Genomic DNA, 18,778 nt, shown 5'->3' on the forward strand with positions numbered 1-18,778 from the left:
GTCATCCGCCTTCTTTCCAAAGAGGGTAGAACCGTCAAAGGGCATATTCAAAAGCCTGGTCTGCACGTCAGAGGCAAAACCAGACTTCCTCAACCACGCATGCCTGCGGATTGTGGTACTTGCCGCCATGGCCCTGCTGATACTGTCAGCAGAATCTAGGCCAGTTTGTAGGGTCTCGCACATCGCATCTTTACCATCCCTGATGATGTTTAAAAATGCGTCCCTTTCCTCTCCTTCTTGGAGGCAGTCAGCCGCTGATGAAGCGCACTCCCAAAGGGTGTGGCTGAACCTAGCGAGCGTACAGGTCGCGTTAATAGACTTTAACGCCATGCTACAGGCAGAAAAAACCTTCTTAGCCATGGCATCATATTTTTTGTCATCCCTATCCTGCGGAGCAGTGGGGTATGCAGATGTGCTGCCTGATGAGGTTGCAGCCTGTACAACCAAGCTCTCAGGAGTAGGGTGTTTTGACAAATATTCAGGGTCAGAACTAGCCACCCTGTATTTTGTTGACAGTTTTTTATTTACTGCCGGGATAATTTCTGGCGTTTCCCAGTTTGTCAAAATCCTTCTCTGTAGAGCAGAGTGAAATGGAACCACAGGATCCTCCTGTGGGCCCTTGTCCAGTATGTCAGTGAGATCATCCTGCTGAAAGGCAGGAGAAGGTGCAGACCAACCCATAAATTCTATGATTCTAGACATCAGAGCTCTATATGGAGTCTCCGCATGTTCTCCTGGGTCTGGTTTGATAAATTCTGCTTCAGGAGAAGTGTCCAAGCCACTAGCTTCCTGAAGTGCATCCTGAAGATTTTTTAATCTTCCTTCCTCAGAGGCGAAAGTCTCTGGCTCTGGTGATGTGGTCCTCTGTAAATCAATATCTTGGTCTGAATCCTCCCTTTCCTCAAAAATCGAGGTTAAAGGGGGATACATTGGTTTTTGGAATGGTATAAACCCCATTTCCAATGCAGAAGGAGCCATCATCACAGGCCTTGAAAACGTCGATGTCGTCGACACCGACGTGAAAGTACTCGAAGGCGCCGTGAAAAGCGTCGAGAAATGTGTACTAGGCCTCGAAGAACTCGAAAGGATCGGAGTCTTGCTCGAGAACGACGTCGACGTTCTCGGCGTCGAGTCGGAGGTCTTTTGTCTAACCGTTGGCTGTGGAGTAGCCGTGGTTCTTTCCTTCACCGGCGTCGATATCGGCGTCGACGTCGGCGTCGACTCGATCGACTGATGCGCCGATGAATCCTTCGACAACGGCGTCGATGGCGCCGACCTCTGTTTCGAAGGAGTTTTCGACGATGGCGTCGATGATGCTTTATCTCCCGATGGCTCGAGGCGCTTTCGGGTTGACTTTTCCGCCGGGTACTGCGACTCGCGGCGTTTAGATTTTTTGGGTTTTTTACCCGGGGTATCACCCTCAGCTGTCTTCGAGGGGGACGAGGCCGCTTTCTCGAAGACGCTTAGCATCTTTTTCCTGAATTCCTCCCACTCAGCTTGCGAGCTGCGTTTTGTGGGGCAATGAACTCTCTCAGGAGAACTCGACGAAGATGACGAAGGGGATCTCCTACGTCTCTTCTTCGAGTGTCTCGATGTCGACGAGTGGTGGGAGCCACTTCGTGATCTAGATCGAGAGTGTTTTTTATGGTGAGGAGACGAACGTCTCGACTCTACCGAAGAAGCTTTCGAGGAAGTTAAAGTTGACCTACCTCTCTCGAGCTTCCCCCTACGCTCCTTCAAGGCTTTCGCCGTCATGGAAAGGCATTCCTCACACTCCGAACTCTGGTGCGTGATTCCCAGACACCACAAACAGACCCTGTGAGGGTCCGTCAACGACATTTTCTTCCCGCAGTCTCGGCACTTTTTGAAACCGGACCGAGGGGTCGTCGGGTCGGAGGAGGATGCCATCGATATCGAGGTAAATAGTAGTTATTATATACGTTATCTTGACGAGAACTGAGCAACGGTGTTCCGAGGCACAACGAAGCGCGGAAAAACGGAACTGAGCAACGGACGCTGCGCGCGGCCTTTATAGGCAGGATGACGTCGACGTCGGCACGGAGGCCGTCGAGGGTCATCGACTCGGCGATCATCGACGCGCAGCGCCCTCTGGCGAAAAAAATTTTCCGAGGCCAGCAAAGCTGAAGGATTTATATTTAAGATAAGGAATACGTCGGAGGACACAATCCCTTCGAAAGGGTTGCTTTCCCATTTGGTCAAATTATCTGGAAAGAGAGGGACGTCCTCAGAGCTCTGGGTTACGAGCAGTCTAATCTTTGCGATCAAAAACACGTGAGCAAGTTTTTGGAGCAAGTAACATTAACACAGCAGATGGTGCCCACTGTCGCCAAACAAACAGGCAAACAAACAGGCACTAGTGCTGCAGCACAAATAGGGGTTGAGGACTGCTCGTGGCTTGAGGCCACATTAGAAATGTTTAAAAAGTCAAAAATGAACAAAAATAGCCTTTAACACAGGACCACTTAACCCCAACCCCTCCGCTGCCCCCTGTATGTCTGCACTCCCCCCACCCCGCTGCTGCCCCCTGTATGTCTGTACTCCCCGCCACCCTCCGCTGCCCCCTATAAGTCTGTACTCCCTGCCACCCTCCACTGCCCCCTGTAAGTCTGTACTCCCCCCACCCCTCCACTGCCCCCTGTATGTCTCCACTGCCCCCTGTATGTCTGCACTCGCCCCTCCCCTCTGCTATCCCTGTATGTCTGCACTCCCCCCACCCCTCCGCTGCCCCTGTATGTCTGCACTCCCCCCACTCTGCCACTGCCCCTGTATGTCTGTACTCCCCCCACCCCTCAGCTGCCCCCTGTATGTCTGCACTCCCCCCACCCCTCTGCTGCCCCCTGTATGTCTGCACTCCCCCACCCCTCTGCTGCCCCCTGTATGTCTGCACTCCCCCCACCCCTCTGCTGCCCCCTGTAAGTCTCTGCTCCCCCCACTCCTCCGCTGCCCCCTGTATGTCTGCACTGCTCCCACCCCTCCGTTGCCCCCTGTGCATCTGTACTCCCCCCACCCCTCCACTGCCCCTGTACATCTGTACTCCCCCCACCCCTCTGCTGCCCCTTTACGTCTGTACCCCACACCCACCCCTCCGCAGCCCCCTGTATGTCTGCACCCCCCACCCCTTCACTGCCCCCTGTATGTCTGCACTCCCCCCACCCCTCCTCTGCCCCCTGTATGTCTGTACTCCCCCACCCCTCCACTGCCCCCTGTATGTCTGTACTCCCCCCACCCCTCCGCTGCCCCTGTATGTCTCCACTCCCCCCACCCCTCCGTTGCCCACTGTATGTCTGTACTCCCCCCACCCCTCCGTTGCCCCCTGTATGTCTGTACTCCTCCCATCCCTCTGCTGCCCCCTGTATGTCTGCACTCCCCACCCACCCCTCCGCTGCCCCCTGTATGTCTGCACTCACCCCACCCCTCTGTTGCCCCCTGTATGTCTGCACTCCCCCTCATCCCTCCGTTGCCCCCTGTATGTCTGTACTCCCCCCCCACCCCTCCGCAGCCCCCTGTATGTCTGCACCCCCCACCCCTCCACTGCCCCCTGTATGTCTGCACTCCCCACCCACCCCTCCACTGCCCCCTGTATGTCTGTACTCCACCCACCAACCCCCAGTTAGTCGCCTGTGCCACCCCCTCTCCCCCACCCCAGTAAGTGTCTGTAGCTGCCCACCATACCTTGACATTTGCTCCATGTTGTTGCACGTTGATTGGAAACCTATGTACTAGTATGCACTTGCCACCATCCAATACAGGACTGGCCCCATGTTATTCTATGTTGACACTAACCATGCACCCATGTGTAGCTTGCCTCCTCTGTATTCTGTGCTGGGCACCACGCATTTACCCATTGACCTTGACCACGCATATATGTGCTGTTGCTGCCTTGCAACTTTTGGTTGGCTGTTAGGCAGAATCCTGTGCAGTTCCCTAGGGAGCACTACAGAAGATTAGGACTACAGGTGAGAGCAATAAATCCCCTTTGGTATCAGTCTGTACCACAAAGATTTAGTTGGTAGCTGTGGCTGAGCAGTCAGACTTATCTCAAGAGGGAGATGAGCAGTATTCAGGGTTTACACAATAGGCCTTCACTACTATGGAACAAGGAAACACTGACCAAAGCTTTGTAGTAAAAGAATATTTATATTTATTTTATACACTTCTAGTTAAACACATCTATCACAGTTCTTAAAGCAAGTTAAATTCGGTCAAAGAAAGTATACACAACTCCCTAGTTAAATTGTAGACAAGTTTGAGAAAGAGTGAAAACTGAGCAAAACGGCATAGTGCAAACCAAACATAAATGGCACTCTAGCAATTTCTCACAAGGGAGGGAAAGCACAAGTTATACAGAAATTCCTTCTTATACACCCTGCAACACTTTCCATAAGTTTGTGAACCAGTTTAAGCAAGGCAGTGCATCAGTATAAAAAAATACTTAAATGAAAACTGAGCAAAATGGCATTTCACAAGGTTTAAAAGTGGGGAGCAAAGGGTGGTTATAAGAAGTAGGTGCACCAACACATTTCTAGTTGAGAAGCAATCTAGAGAAGGCAGTTCTAACAAATTTAGCCAGAGTCAGTAGGCCTGTGCCAGAGTCAGTGGTACAGGGCAAGGGCCCAGGAGAAAAATGTTCTTGCAGCTGCAGTCAAGTCTTTGGTTAACGATTTTGAAAAGGTGGATGCAGAAGTTGAAAGACAATGTTAGGAGAGAGGGGCAGCCAACCCGACAGGTAGGTGAAGGATTTAAAACACCTTTAGCACTACCACACAGAAAGGGCGGCCTGGCGGAACAATGTACCTTATAAATGAAGAAGTGGCTCCTGCGGTGGTGGTTGTTCCTGGTAGTTCCTGTAGTTTGGGGGATCCAGCAGAGAAAGAGAGGCTCTCATCGTGGAGGAAGGTTCGAGTTACTGCACTACCCAGGTATGAAACCAGCCGCGGTGCTGCCCGACGAATAAAAGGTACGCTCCTTTAAATCGCGGTCCGGGGCGACTGGTGCCTGGCTATCCGGTCTCCGAGTACAGGGTACTGGCGATTCGACGAAGGCAGGTCCGGGAAGGTGATTGGCAAACTGGTTGGCCCCACCAGCTCAAGGGAAGAAGGCTCTTGCAGATGAAGATCTTCTCTCGTCGTGTGGAGAAAAGTGGTGAGATGCTGCAGCAGGGCTTCACCGGGGGTTCAGTCGTTGCAGATGTCTTTGGCTTCTTCTACATCTAAATTCTGTTGTGCCCACAACCCTAGAGAGACTAAAGATACACTAGCTGAGACTCTGATGGGGTCTTCAGCTAGTAGTTGAACATTTCCACTGGTCATCTGTACTTCCTCCTCTGGAGCAAAGGCTAAGGAGACAGTGTGGACCCCTGAAGGTTTACCCTTACATCTGGGATCTCCTTTCACATGATCAGTAGAGCCACAAACATAACATTTCCCAAATGTCTTTATGAATGGTGGCTTGTTCTGACCTCCTTCTGGTCTGGGATCAGAAGGTGTACTCGCTTGATTAGGTTTCCCTTGGGGCCCTCTTTGGAATTGGAATTATTGGAATTCTCTTTGTTGTCTTTCTTAGGCTGCTTTTCCTCATCCTTTTTCTGAGTGACCCCTGAATCCTTGTGAGTAGCCCTGTTGGCAACCCACAAGTCAGCAGCCTTAGCCAGTTTCTTAGAATCTAGTTCTTTGGAATCAGCCAAGTGCTGTCTGAGCTCAGGAGAGCAGGCATCATAGATAGACTCCAACATTACACGATTTCTCATTCCTTCATAAGTGTTAACTCTGTTACCCTTAATCCATCCCTCTAAATTCTTCAAACACTCATTCACCCAAGTAGCCCAAGGGGTACTATCATGCTTTTTGAGGGTCCTAGATCTCTTAAGGTACCGGGAAGGAGTCTTCCCAAATCTAGCTATCAAAGCTAGCTTCACACATTCATAATCCATCCTATCCACCTTCCCCAACTCCATTACCACATCAGATGCAACGGGGGAGGGGGGTGCCTAGAGAATAACCAGGGCATCAACTGATTCCCTGTGATATCCTGGAGCCCATGATTATATTCAAACATAGCTAATCAATCTAATACATCCAACTTAGGTTCAGGCATACCCACAATCTCTTTAGGCATCTGGGGTCTTTTGGACTGGAAGATCTAGAGGATTCGGGGAGAGAAACATTTTCTAAAGACAATTTCTTCACCTCGAGCTCATGATTGAGCTCCATTTCTTTGAGCCTTAGTTCTTGATATGTCTGTTCAGTTTGGGCACTAATTCTTTTGAATTCTAGTTCAAGTCTCATTTTTTCTAGAGAGATAAATTCAGGACTTAATGTGGGACCTGTTAAAGGTCCAGTAGCCACAGGTTGAGGCCTTTGAGCAGGTAGAGGCCCAGAGGGGGTGGCATTGTTATCCTCCACTTCCTCATCTGTTTCAACAATAACATGTTCAACATTATCATCCTCAATGTTTGCTACATTTGCTGGGGTAGTGGGCACTACAGCACCACTGTCCAGACTTTGTTTCTCTAACAGTCCATCGATCATTTCTAATTTCTTGCCTTTGACAGGAAGACCTTTCTGTCTACACAGATCCCTTAAATAATGAGCAGTATTAGTAAGGAGGGTTCCTGGCTGTAACTTTCCATATTTTTGACTTTGTTCAAAATAAACTTTTTGTGATAGTTAGCCTTGTGGTTATTTGAGCCAAGGTACTAGCAGAACTCTAAAATGTAAATCCAATACTTTTATCCTCACCGCTGTACACCAGTGTTATGCAGAATCCTGTGCAGTTCCCTTAGGGAGCAGTACAGAAGATTAGGACTACAGGTGAGAGCAATAAATCCCCTTTGGTATCAGTCTGTACCACAAAGATTTAGTTGGTAACTGTGGCTGAGCAGTCAGACTTATCTCAAGAGGGAGATGAGCAGTATTCAGGCTTTACACAATAGGCCTTCAGTACTATGGAACAAGGAAACACTGACCAAAGCTTTATAGTAAAAGAATATATATATATTTATTTTATACACTTCTAGTTGAACACATCTATCACAGTTCTTAGAGCAAGTTAAATTTGGTCAAAGAAAGTATACACAACTCCCTAGTTAAATTGTAGACAAGTTTGAGCAAGAGTGAAAACTGAGCAAAACGGCACAGTGCAATCCAAACACAAATGGCACTCTAGCAATTTCTCACAAGGGAAGGAAAGCACAAATTATACAGAAATTCCTTCTTACACACCCTAGCAACACTTCCCATACGTTTGTGAACCAGTTTAAGCAAGGCAATGCATCAGTATAAAAAAAAACTTAAATGAAAACTGAGCAAAATGGCATTTCACAAGGTTTAAAAGTGGGGAGCAAAGGGTGGTTATAAGAAGTAGGTGCACCAACACATTTCTAGTTGAGAAGCAATCTAGAGAATTCAGTTCTAACAAATTTTTCCACAGTCAGTAGGCCTGTGCCAGAGTCAGTGGTACAGGGCAAGGGCCCAGGAGCAAAATGTTCTTGTAGCTGCAGTCAAGTCTTTGGTTAACGATTTTGAAAAGGTGGAGGCAGAAGTTGAAAGACAATGTTAGGAGAGAGGGGCAGCCAACCCGACAGGTAGTTAAAGGATTTAAAAAACCTTTAGCACTACCACATAGAAAGGGCGGCCTGGCGGAACAATGTACCTTATAAATGAAGAAGTGGCTCCTGCGGTGGCGGTTGTTCCTGGTAGTTCCTCCAGTTCGGGGGATCCAGCAGAGGAAGAGAGACTCTCGTCGTGGAGGAAGGTTCGAGTTAATGCACTACCCAGGGATGAAACCAGCCGCGGTGCTGCCCGACGAATAAAAGGTACGCTCCTTTAAATCGTGGTCCGGGTGGACTGGTGCCTGGCTATCCGGTCTCCGAGTACAGGGTACTGGCGATTCGACCAAGGCAGGTCCGGGAAGGCGATTGGCAAACTGGTTGGCCCCACCAGCTCAAGGGAAGAAGGCTCTTGCAGATGAAGATCTTCTCTCGTCGTGTGGAGAAAAGTGGTGAGATGCTGCAGCCGGGCTTCACTGGGGGTTCAGTCGTTGCAGATGTCTTTGGCTTCTCTCCTCTTCGGCTTCTTAGTTCCAGTGGCGACGTCTTGCTCTTCCAGTCCTCAGGACCCTGCTTTTATGCAAAAAGATCCCCATTCATACAGCCTAGCTGTCACTCACACAGTGGAGTGGTCATCTTGGCGGGAGACCCTCCAGCCTATCAGGATAGAGTGCGACATGGGTTGCTGAGGCAACCATGTTTGTGGGACATCTGGAAGCGCCATTAGCGGTTCCATTACGTCGGCGGCCGTCCGGACACAGCGGTCTAGTTGTTGCCCAAGATGGCCACCGCGTCTAGTAATGCCGGTCCGGTCCTTCCCTCCCTGCGTTGCACCTTCTTTGCTCCGTGAAGGTAATGCTCCCGAGTGTGTCTTTCTCCCACTGTGGTATCCTATTTTGTTTTCCTCCATGCTAATTCTCTCTCTCTCCTCCGACGCTGCTCGCGTCTCAGACTTTCCTTCCTGACTCCCGCTATCTGTTTTCCTTTCAGTATTGCCCTGTAGTTCCCTTTTTTTACGTTTGCTTCCCCCGTTCTGGTTTCTCTTCACTCTGGCTTTTCCCTGTGGGCATACTTACCTCTCAATTAGCTCAGTTGTCTTCCGCCCTTGGAACAGCTCCGGATTCTCCTCCATGCCAAGTCGTCTCATCCAGACCCAGTCTGCTGCACACGCCTCATTTCAGTCCTGCTTGCACAAAGCGGAACCAACAAGCAGGGTTTATTCTGCCAAGAGGCTTTTTCCCTGATCCAGAACCAGCTCCTAGGAGTCCTCACTGTCTGGTTTTCTCATATACCGACAGCGTGGCATCCCAGGGAACTCGTCCCTTTTTGCACGATAAAAAGACCAGGAAGAAAACAAATACAGAGAGGCAAGAGCGACTAAAGAGGAAAACAGGGCGCCAGGACAGTTCCACGGATCTCTCAGGTGAGGAGGAAGGGAAGGGAGTTACTTCAGAGCTTGACAGAGTGCAACACCAAAGGAAAGCAATGGCTTCATTGGAACAGTACCAGGAACAGGTTGCCGCCATCCAAGGACTCTCTGTAGAAGTGCAATCTCTCCGCTCTGAAAACCAATCCTTGAGGCAACAGGTTGCTGCTCGAGATAAATCCAGAGGAGAATTACCCCCACTTCCTTTCCCATTTGGGAAATATGATGGAAACCCCAAGATTTTAATTGAGTTTCTAGATGCCTGCCAGTTGTACTTCACCTTCCGTCCTCGGGCTTATGAGACGGCTAAAGTGGGGTTCCTAGTTTCTAACTTAGTGGGGAATGCCCTTGCATGGGCTACACCTCTAATCCTTCAGTCTGACCCTTCAACTAATGATTATGATCAGTTTATTCAACGATTTAAGACATGTTTTGAAAGACCTGAAGTCGTGTATACCACCTATGAGGCCATTTAAGACATCAGACAAGGATCTCATGATGTTCAGACTTATGTAACGACATTCATGCGCCTAGCGACTGAGGCAGGGTGGCCTGACTCAGCCCAACAGACATTGTTCTGCCGTGGCCTACATGAGGACATCAAGGACGAGTTGGCCCGCATTGCTAGACCTCAGACTTTCCAGGAACTCGTATCTCTGGCCTTACAGATTGAATTCAGATTAGGTGAGAGGTGACAAGAACGAAGGAAGCCAAGACTCCCTCTCTCGCCAGCGTCTCCTTCTGTTGCTAGGGATCACTCAGCATCCCAGCTAGGGGAAGAACCTATGCAGATTGGCACTGCCAGAGGTCCCCTAACTGCTGAGGAAAGGAAGCGAAGGAAGGATCTGGGATTGTGTATGTATTGCGGTTCCAACAAGCATTTATTGCGCAACTGCCCGGAGGTTCCCCCACGCCGTCAGGGAAAAGAGTCCCCTCGAACCTGAACAGGGTCAGGTCGGGGGAAGTCTGCAAAAATCCCTGTAACAACTCATTGCCTCATTCCCCTCAAGATGACAATCGGTTGATGGTTTTTCAGATTAAATTGTCCTGTGGACCTTCAGCAGCCTGGGATGTGATTGCCATGCTGGATTGTGGGGCGGCGGGAAACTTCATAGATGTTTCTTGGGCAGGAAAGATGAAGATACCCATTCTCTCTAAGGACCGGCCCATCCGAAGTGGAAGGGGTGGATGGCACACCTTTGTCCTCAGGACCCATCACTCAGGAGACTCTTCCTCTACAGATACAACTGTTCCAACATAATGAAGAGATGGTGTTTGACCTTATAAAGGCAGCCCACTTCCGGTGATTTTGGGGATTCCATGGTTGCGCCGCCTCAACCCTCTGATAGACTGGTCTACCAATACCATACAGTTCCAGTCCTCCTATTGTCAAGACTACTGCCTTCATCAGTCTCACCCAAACAGGCTATCCAACAGCAAGAGTTTGTTACTGGCTGCCTCCTTGCATCTGGTACCAGAGCATTATCAAGTCTTTCTTGAGGTTTTCATTGAAAAACAGCCACATTCCCTTGCTCCTCACAGAAGCGAAGACTGTGTCATAGACACCATTCCCAACGCTTCAATTTCATTCAGAAGGATGTACCCTCTGTCCCTGCCGGAGCGCAAAGCCCTTAAAGAGTACCTAGATTGTAACCTGCAAAATGGTCTTATCCAGGAATCCAAGTCACCTGCAGGAGCTTCCTTGTTTTTCATACCAAAGAAAGACTCCCGCGAACTACGCCCCTGCATTGATTATCGTGGGTTAAACCAACTCACCATAAAGGACCGTTACCCGATGCCTCTGATCAAAGAAATATTGGAGGCAGTGGAAGGTGCTTCAGTCTTCAGTAAACTGGACCTAAGAGGGGCTTACCACCTGCTTTGCATTAGGCAGGGGGATGAGTGGAAGACAGCCTTTAGGACACCTCTGGGTCATTTTGAATATCGGGTCATGCCCTTCGGCCTTGTGAATGCCCCAGCGGTGTTCCAACGCTTTATGGACAAACTTCTAATAGACCTTCTGTTTTCTTCCATAGTTGTATATTTAGACGACATTTTGATTTACTCATCCTCTCTTACTGAACACCGCAAACATGTTCGGATGGTTCTGGAACGCCTACTGAAGAATCAACTCTATGTTAAACCAGAGAAATGCATCTTTGATTCCCCCTCTGTATCCTATCTGGGTTTCATTCTCTCACAAGAAGGAATCCGCATGGATCCTAGGAAGATACAAGCTGTTCTTCAGTGGCCTGTACGCAGGAGCGTCAAGGAAATTCAACGCTTTCTGGGACTAGCACATTTTTACAGACAATTCATCTCGGGTTTCTCCAACTTGGTCCTTCCAATCACCTCCTTGCTTAAGAAAGGAGTACTATTCAACTGGACACAAGAAGCAGACACTGCGTTTCAAGCCCTAAAGAAGGCTTTTACCTCAGCACCCATTCTGATCCAGCCTAACCAAGCATTGCCCTTCATCGTGGAAACAGACGCTTCAGGAGGAGCTATAGGGACAGCTCTCCTCCAAAAGGGCTCAGATGGACTGAAACATCCAGTGGCTTATTACTCGAAGACTCTCTCTACCAGCGAAAGGAATTATTCCGTCATTGAAAGAGAGCTATTAGCCATCAAGCATGCCTGTGAGGAGTGGCAACATCTCCTTCAAGGGGCCAGACACCGGTTCACTGTGCGTACCGACCATAGCAATCTTCGGATTCTTCAGCAAATGGAGTGTCGTAACGCCCGCCATGCTCGATGGGCCTATTATTTCTCCCAGTTTGACTTTGAGGTCACCTATCTACCCGGCAAAGAGAACATCTTGGCCGATGCCTTATCCCATAGATACCAGGTGGATACTGAGGTGGACCTAGTCCACGACTTGATATTAGCAGGCAAGAATTTCAAAACCATAGCTAACGCATTTTTACGGGAAGTACAGCTCAAACAACAGGGGAAACCCATGAAGGGACCTGTGGATCCTCGGTTGGAAGAAATAGATGGCTTTTTATTTAATGGGCGTGCTTTGTATCTGCCAGATAACAGACATCAAAGAATGGCTCTCTCCTGGTGTCACGATGCACTGTTGGCTGGCCACAAGGGCATCCGCGCCACCGAGGATCTCATTTCTAGACTGTGCTGGTGGCCCACCTGGAGCCAAGATGTCCAGTTGTACGTAACTTCTTGTCCCATCTGCGCTTCCAACAAATACACCACTTCAAAACCCCTTGGGTTACTTCAACAGGAACCAGCGCCCAAGCAACCCTGGACACACGTCTCAACGGACTTTGTTGATCTACCCCGTTCGGAAGGTAATACTGCCATCATGGTGACAGTGGATACCTTAAGCAAATTGCCCCATTTTACTCCCCTAAAAGCAGTACCAACAGCTTCCGAAATGGCCAGAGTATTCCTCAAGGAGATTGTACGGTTACATGGTGTTCCCGACACAATTGTCTCCGATCGTGGCCCACAGTTCACCACTTTGTTTTGGGGATCCCTTTGCAAGCAACCGGGTATCCAGCGAGCTCTTTCATCTGGTTTTCATCCCCAAAGCAATGGTCAGACTGAGAGACTGAATCACACCTTGGAACAATACCTCTGTTGTTTTTGCGGCAAGAAACAAGAAGACTGGTGTACCTTCCTTCCTATGGCCAAATTCGCCTATAATAACACCAGACACACCGCCATCCAAATGTCCCCTTTTTTTTTTGCACCTACGGTTACCACCCAACCCATCTTCCGCTTGCCCAAGTGCGACCTTCTAAGTTGCCTGCTATAGAACACCACCTGCAGGATCTCAAGGACTCTCACAGAATAGCCAGTGAGACTCTAGATGCCAGTCGTCGATCTTACAAGACTTGGGCCGACAAGAAGAGGAAGGCAACTCCCCCATGGGTTGAAGGCAGCAAGCTTTGGTTGGCTACTAAGTTCCTACCACGATGGACACATACAGGGAAGTTTGCTCTGAGATATATCGGCCCTTTCCAAATCACCAAGAAGATTAATCCGGTAGCCTTTAGACTCAAACTACCCACTTACCTGAAGCATTTTCATCCTGTGTTCCATGCCTCACTTCTGAAGCCCTATCTACCAGATCCTTATAAGAGAAGATCAGGCAGAACGATTAGTACCGCCCCGGCGGAGCCTGCAGAATACGAAGTGGATTCACGCTACCATCATGGAGTATTACAATACCTGGTACACTGGAAAAAGTATCCAGTTGCAGAACGATCATGGGAACCAGTACGGCACATACATGCTCCTCTGCTAATCAGGAGATTCCACATGTTGCATCCCGGCAAACCGGGAGGCCCCCCGGTGAGGAGGAGGCATGCTGTCATGCATTCCTCATGGCGACGTTTGTGGGACATCTGGAAGCGCCATTAGCGGTTCCATTACATTGGCGGCCGTCCGGACACAGCGGTCTAGTTGTTGCCCAAGATGGCCGCCGCGTCTAGTAATGCTGGTCCTGTCCTTCCCTCCCTGCGTTGCACCTTCTTTGCTCCGTGAAGGTAACGCTCCCGAGTGTGTCTTTCTCCCGCTGCGGTATCCTGTTTCGTTTTCCTCCGTGCTAATTCTCTCTCTCTCCTCCGACGCTGCTCGCGTCTCAGACTTTCCTTCCTGACTCCCGCTATCTGTTTTCCTTTCAGTATTGCCCTGTAGTTCCCTTTTTTACGTTTTCTTCCCCCGTTCTGGTTTCTCTTCACTCTGGCTTTTCCCCGTGGGCATACTTACCTCTCAATTAGCTCCGTTGTCTTCCGCCCTTGGAACAGCTCCGGATTCTCCTCCATGCCAAGTCATCTCATCCAGACCCAGTCTGCTGCACACGCCTCATTTCAGTCCTGCCTGCACACAGCGGAACCAAAAAGGGTTTTTTCTGCCAAGAGGCTTTTTCGCTGCTCCGGAACCAGCTCGTAGGAGTCCTCACTGTCTGGTTTTCTCATATACCGACAGCGTGGCATCCCAGGGAGCTCGTCCCTTTTTGCACGATAAAAAGACCAGGAAGAAGACAAATACAGAGAGGCAAGAGCGACTAAAGAAGAAAACAGGGCGCCAGGACAGTTCCACGGATCTCTCAGGTGAGGAGGAAGGGAAGGGAGTTACTACAGAGCTTGTCACAGAGGTCCTACTCCCCCTCCACACAATGGACCCACCGCAGACTCAGTGGAGCCGAAAGGAGGGCTCCTCGGCAGAAGCCCGCCAACAGGACGAACATAGGATCCCCGACCTCGGTTAGGAGTTTAGAGAAAGACTCGAGAAAGAAGTTATATTAAAGTTCTGGTAAATAAAACCTACCGGAGTAAAGTTATTATTAAAATACACCGGCGGCATGTTAGAGGCTGTCAGAAAATATGGTAACCTCGAACAATGGGAAAATCCCATAGGAAAATATTTGCGGTCGAATATTTACGGTAGTAATCACTGCCACCAGCCAGAAACTTTTGAGAGAGGGACTGTACGGTACCCTCTCGAATATGAACATAAGGGAAAAACTATTAACCCTTCCCAGTACCTCCATATTAAGATGGGTTGTACTGGTTTTAGTTCACAAAAATTGACTAGTAAAGTCAATCTGGACTTTACATGCCCTGGGAGACAGTAGTCAGTCCCAGGGTATGCAGTCTATGTTTGGGGGTCGCTACGACACCCCTGTGTCACTGCACGCAGGGTGCTTTGTAACACATGTGAGTAAAGATGGTTCCTATGGAGGTGAGAGAAACCCCATATACATTAAACACAAAAATAGCCTAGAACACACATAGCAAAAATGCCTAAGAGTGGGAAAAAGAGTCTCACTCTTAGGAGAAAAAAACAAACCCTTCAAATCCAGCAAAGCTGCTGGGGGACTCTATGGGTAAGGGAAATTAGCCATAAAATGAGAATTCTCCCTAACAATGGCACCTGTATATGCATACTAATTTTGAACACGCAACTGTTTGTAGCTGCCGCCATGCATCATGTGGCTGCACCATGCTCTTGCCTACCGATGTTCACCTCGCAACTTTATGTAGCTGCCGCCGTGTAAGATGTGGCTGGCACCATACACTTGCCCACTAATCTATGTAACCACTGTTAAAATTTTACTTATGAGCTTGTATTTTACTGCCTTTTATATATGTATGATCAAATTGTTGTAATGTATTTCTGAGTTTATTTATAATTATTAAAAAACTGAATGATGTAAACTTCTTTTGAATTGAAAGGTTGTTTCTACAGCCAATCAATAAAATATATATATTTTTTTAAAGTAACCACTGTTAAGCACTTATTGGAATTTTTTGAAGCAACATGTATGCATGTATGCCTTCTAATGCACTTATGTAACTAAGTAAGCCTTCTTAACAGCGCCACGATGCCTAAGAGCAGTTTGGCGCTTTACAAATTCAAATAAATAAATAAATAGTCTCATGCAATGTTTGTGGATATCGGAAATAGAGTGGGTCCCTCCCTAAATGCTCGACTGATGGGAATATAATCCTCATGCAGGAATCAATGTCACTAGAGAAACTTGAACTAGAGGGCTACCATACATACTGGAAAAAGGCTATAAAAGTCATTAAAGGACGTCCTAAGGGTGGTCTAGTTATTGCCGTCGACCAAAACCTAAATTGAACCCACACGGTGATGACAAAACATACAAACGACCTACTTGCAATTAATATCTCTTCACCTAGTTTGCATGCTGATATTCTTCTGCTAAATGTCTACTGGTGGACATACATGCTGAAATAGATGACCTGCTATCGGGATGGCTGGACAAAAAACAAAATCTGAACGTTATCTTGGGGGGAGCTCTAAACTCAAAATGTGTAGAGGTTCAGAGCAATATAGGTTGGTAAGTAGAGAAGATGTCCAAATGCATAAGGGGTGAGGAATTGGGAGCCCTGCGGAATGAATATTTGGTGTGCTGGGACCTAAACACATGCCTGCCTGAGGAGGAGGAGATAGGTAATGGTTTCTTCACTTGGCGCAGAGGACAAAAAATATCTGGGATTGACCCTATGTCTCGTCCGAACTAGGCAGGATCTGTAAACCTCTGACTAAGAGTTCAGCTTCTGGCAGTGACCATTTTCCACTAATACTGACCCTACGTCTATCACTCTCTATGGTTTATTTTGATCCCTGTACTGCCTTTCTGGCCCCAAACAGGGGTGGTCTCACTATAAACAGGAAACGCTGCAGCTTGCAGAACTTTCATATTGAACTGGGAGCTCCTTTTGAGTAATATGGGCAGCCATGACGAGTGCTTCCTTGCTAATAACTTTAACCACACACTATTAAATTGCATGAAAAAGCTCACTAGCAGAGGCCAAGCTAACCCCAAAAGGGAGCACTTACATGCTTTTGACCAAAGGGTGAGGGACGTAAAGAGAGTAAAAAGAAATGCACTACGAGCCTTGGCTTCCGAAGAAATGGGAAGCCTTGACTTTCTTCAGTGCAAGAGGCAAATTCTGGCAACCCATAAGTGACTTCTTAAGTTGCTTAGACAGGAATCCCATGTAAGAGAAAATCAAGGTATCCTAAAAAGATAACGATTGGAATTTTGGTAACTTATAGGAGGGAAACTTATGGGTCCAAAAGTTTGCCTGGAGTGTCCCGTTACAGTACAAGCTTGGGTAACCTTTTTGAGTGCTAAATATAGTTTGCCAAGAGGGGAAGGCAAGAGCACCACTATTTATGAGGGAATAGACGATAAGACAGAATACCCTTGGGATAAGGAGGACCTAATATGGGCTATTGATAGAGCCAAACCATCTAGGACAACAAGTCCGGGAGCCTGATTGTGCCCACTGGGAGACCTACTTAGGAATATTTATACTATACACAGGGTTCCACACACATGGCGAGAATCCAATATTATGCCTATATATAAGCAAGAAAATACTGCTGAACCGCAAAACTATAGACCAATTGCCTTGCTGGACTCTTCTAGCAAAACTTGTGCTTCCTTACTACTGAAAGATCTTTAGACCTACATTTTGTCAAAAAACATACTCTCATGCTATCGGGTGGGCTTTCGCTCAGGTGCGGGGACCTCGTTGAATGCTTTTACCATGTCCCATCTTTTGGCTGCTGTTAAAAAGGGGGTGGTGGGGACTGTATATATGGTCTCCATTGAAATGTCAAGTGCATTTGACACCATTAGCAGGCACACTCTTTGGACAAAGTTGCTTGCTTGGAAGGTGTCAGTAAAGATGGTGCAGCTTTTGGCCTTATTTCACACCAACACAACTGTGGGAGTTAGGTTGAGCTGGGAAGGAGCCTTCACAGATCGAATATCTACATATGTGGTGTTGCGCCAGGGATGTTCCAACCCTGTACAACCTATACACATCCGATATTGGTAGAATATGGGAGGCGGGTATAACAAATCCGGTAAAACTGGTTACAGTCACACTGGACTGGATCGCATTTGCAGATGACATTGTACTGTTTGATAAAACCCTATCGGCCTGCATAGGAAGCTTTCTCTTTTCCATAGCTACGCAGTAGATAACAACGTAAAGGTAAATGGACATAAGTCCAAAGTCATGATATTCACCACCAAAAGATGGCCAAATACCTTTAACTGGAGAGTGAGAGGCCAATCGCTGGAAACAGTGAAATCCCTAAGATACTTGGGCTACTGTTTAACAAACAGTAGCTCAATGGTGGGATGGAAGGTGTTTCTAAAGGGTAAATACACCCCGCTCTTGACAAAGATGAAGAGAATGTATTCTCAGCTGTGTCAGTACTCTTTGCAGCCACTCGTTCAGTTCTGCCTGTTAACGGTGGAACCAATGTTACTGTACGGGTTAGATATTTCACCATTTGACATGGAGGCTTATTTGAATATGCTTCAAAGGCTGTTATGGAAGAAATTGCTGGGGTTGGCAAACTTGATTCCAAAGGCAGTCCTTGAACACGATTTTGGTTTGATTTCACTAGCTGCTAGAGAAAAATTGAGAAAACGAGTTTTCCAGATTGCTAAACGCTCCAACAAACTCTCTCTATCAACAGTGGGGTGGAGACCAGACCTCAAACACAGCAGTCACAATAAACGACTTCAAAACATCTATGAATTAAATGCTACTACAAATTGGCTCCACAAAGGAGGAGCTAACTACCATGTGCAACGTTAAAACGAAGCTGTTTAACTTTGACTGGTGTGAGGCACCGGATCTGTTGCCATCATACACTGTCGACAAAGAATACGTATAGTTTGTTAGAAAAAGGAAGGACACTTTGAAATATATATCCCTTTTTCCATGTCCCAACAATCGGATACAATACCTACGCTTTCGATTAAACCAATTTCTAACATTGGAGCTGATAGGGAAATGGGACCGTCTAGATCTGACTTGTACTGTAGGCTTTGTAACAATGGTGAATTGTGGAAAGTCTAAAGCACCTGGTTTTGGATTGTTATGCATTGAGAGAGTCAAGAGTGTGTTTTTTTGGGGTCAACGCAGCTGTCAGAGCTTACATGGGTTAGGCTAATGTGGGGTGACTCCCAAACTTTATCTTATCACTGTGTGCCTTTTTAAGAATTCTAAGAACAAGGTTGGAGGCCCTTTAGGCATCACTAGGCAATATATCTCGTCCTCCCAAATGGGACTTCCTGCACTACGGAATGGCCAGACACAGCAGTGGGTGGGATTGCGACTAGTTACCTTGGCGCAGAGGTAGAATTTTCTGAACAGAAACCTAGTGGGCACAAGTCGACTATGGACATGTCACTTTAACTTTGAGTTTGACATTTCACATAATGAAAGAAGATGAAATGTATGGAGGATTTAAGTCAT

Source organism: Ambystoma mexicanum, chromosome 10, assembly GCF_040938575.1.
Source record: "Ambystoma mexicanum isolate Mex_15411 chromosome 10, UKY_AmexF1_1, whole genome shotgun sequence".
Taxonomy (NCBI): Eukaryota; Metazoa; Chordata; class Amphibia; order Caudata; family Ambystomatidae; genus Ambystoma; species Ambystoma mexicanum.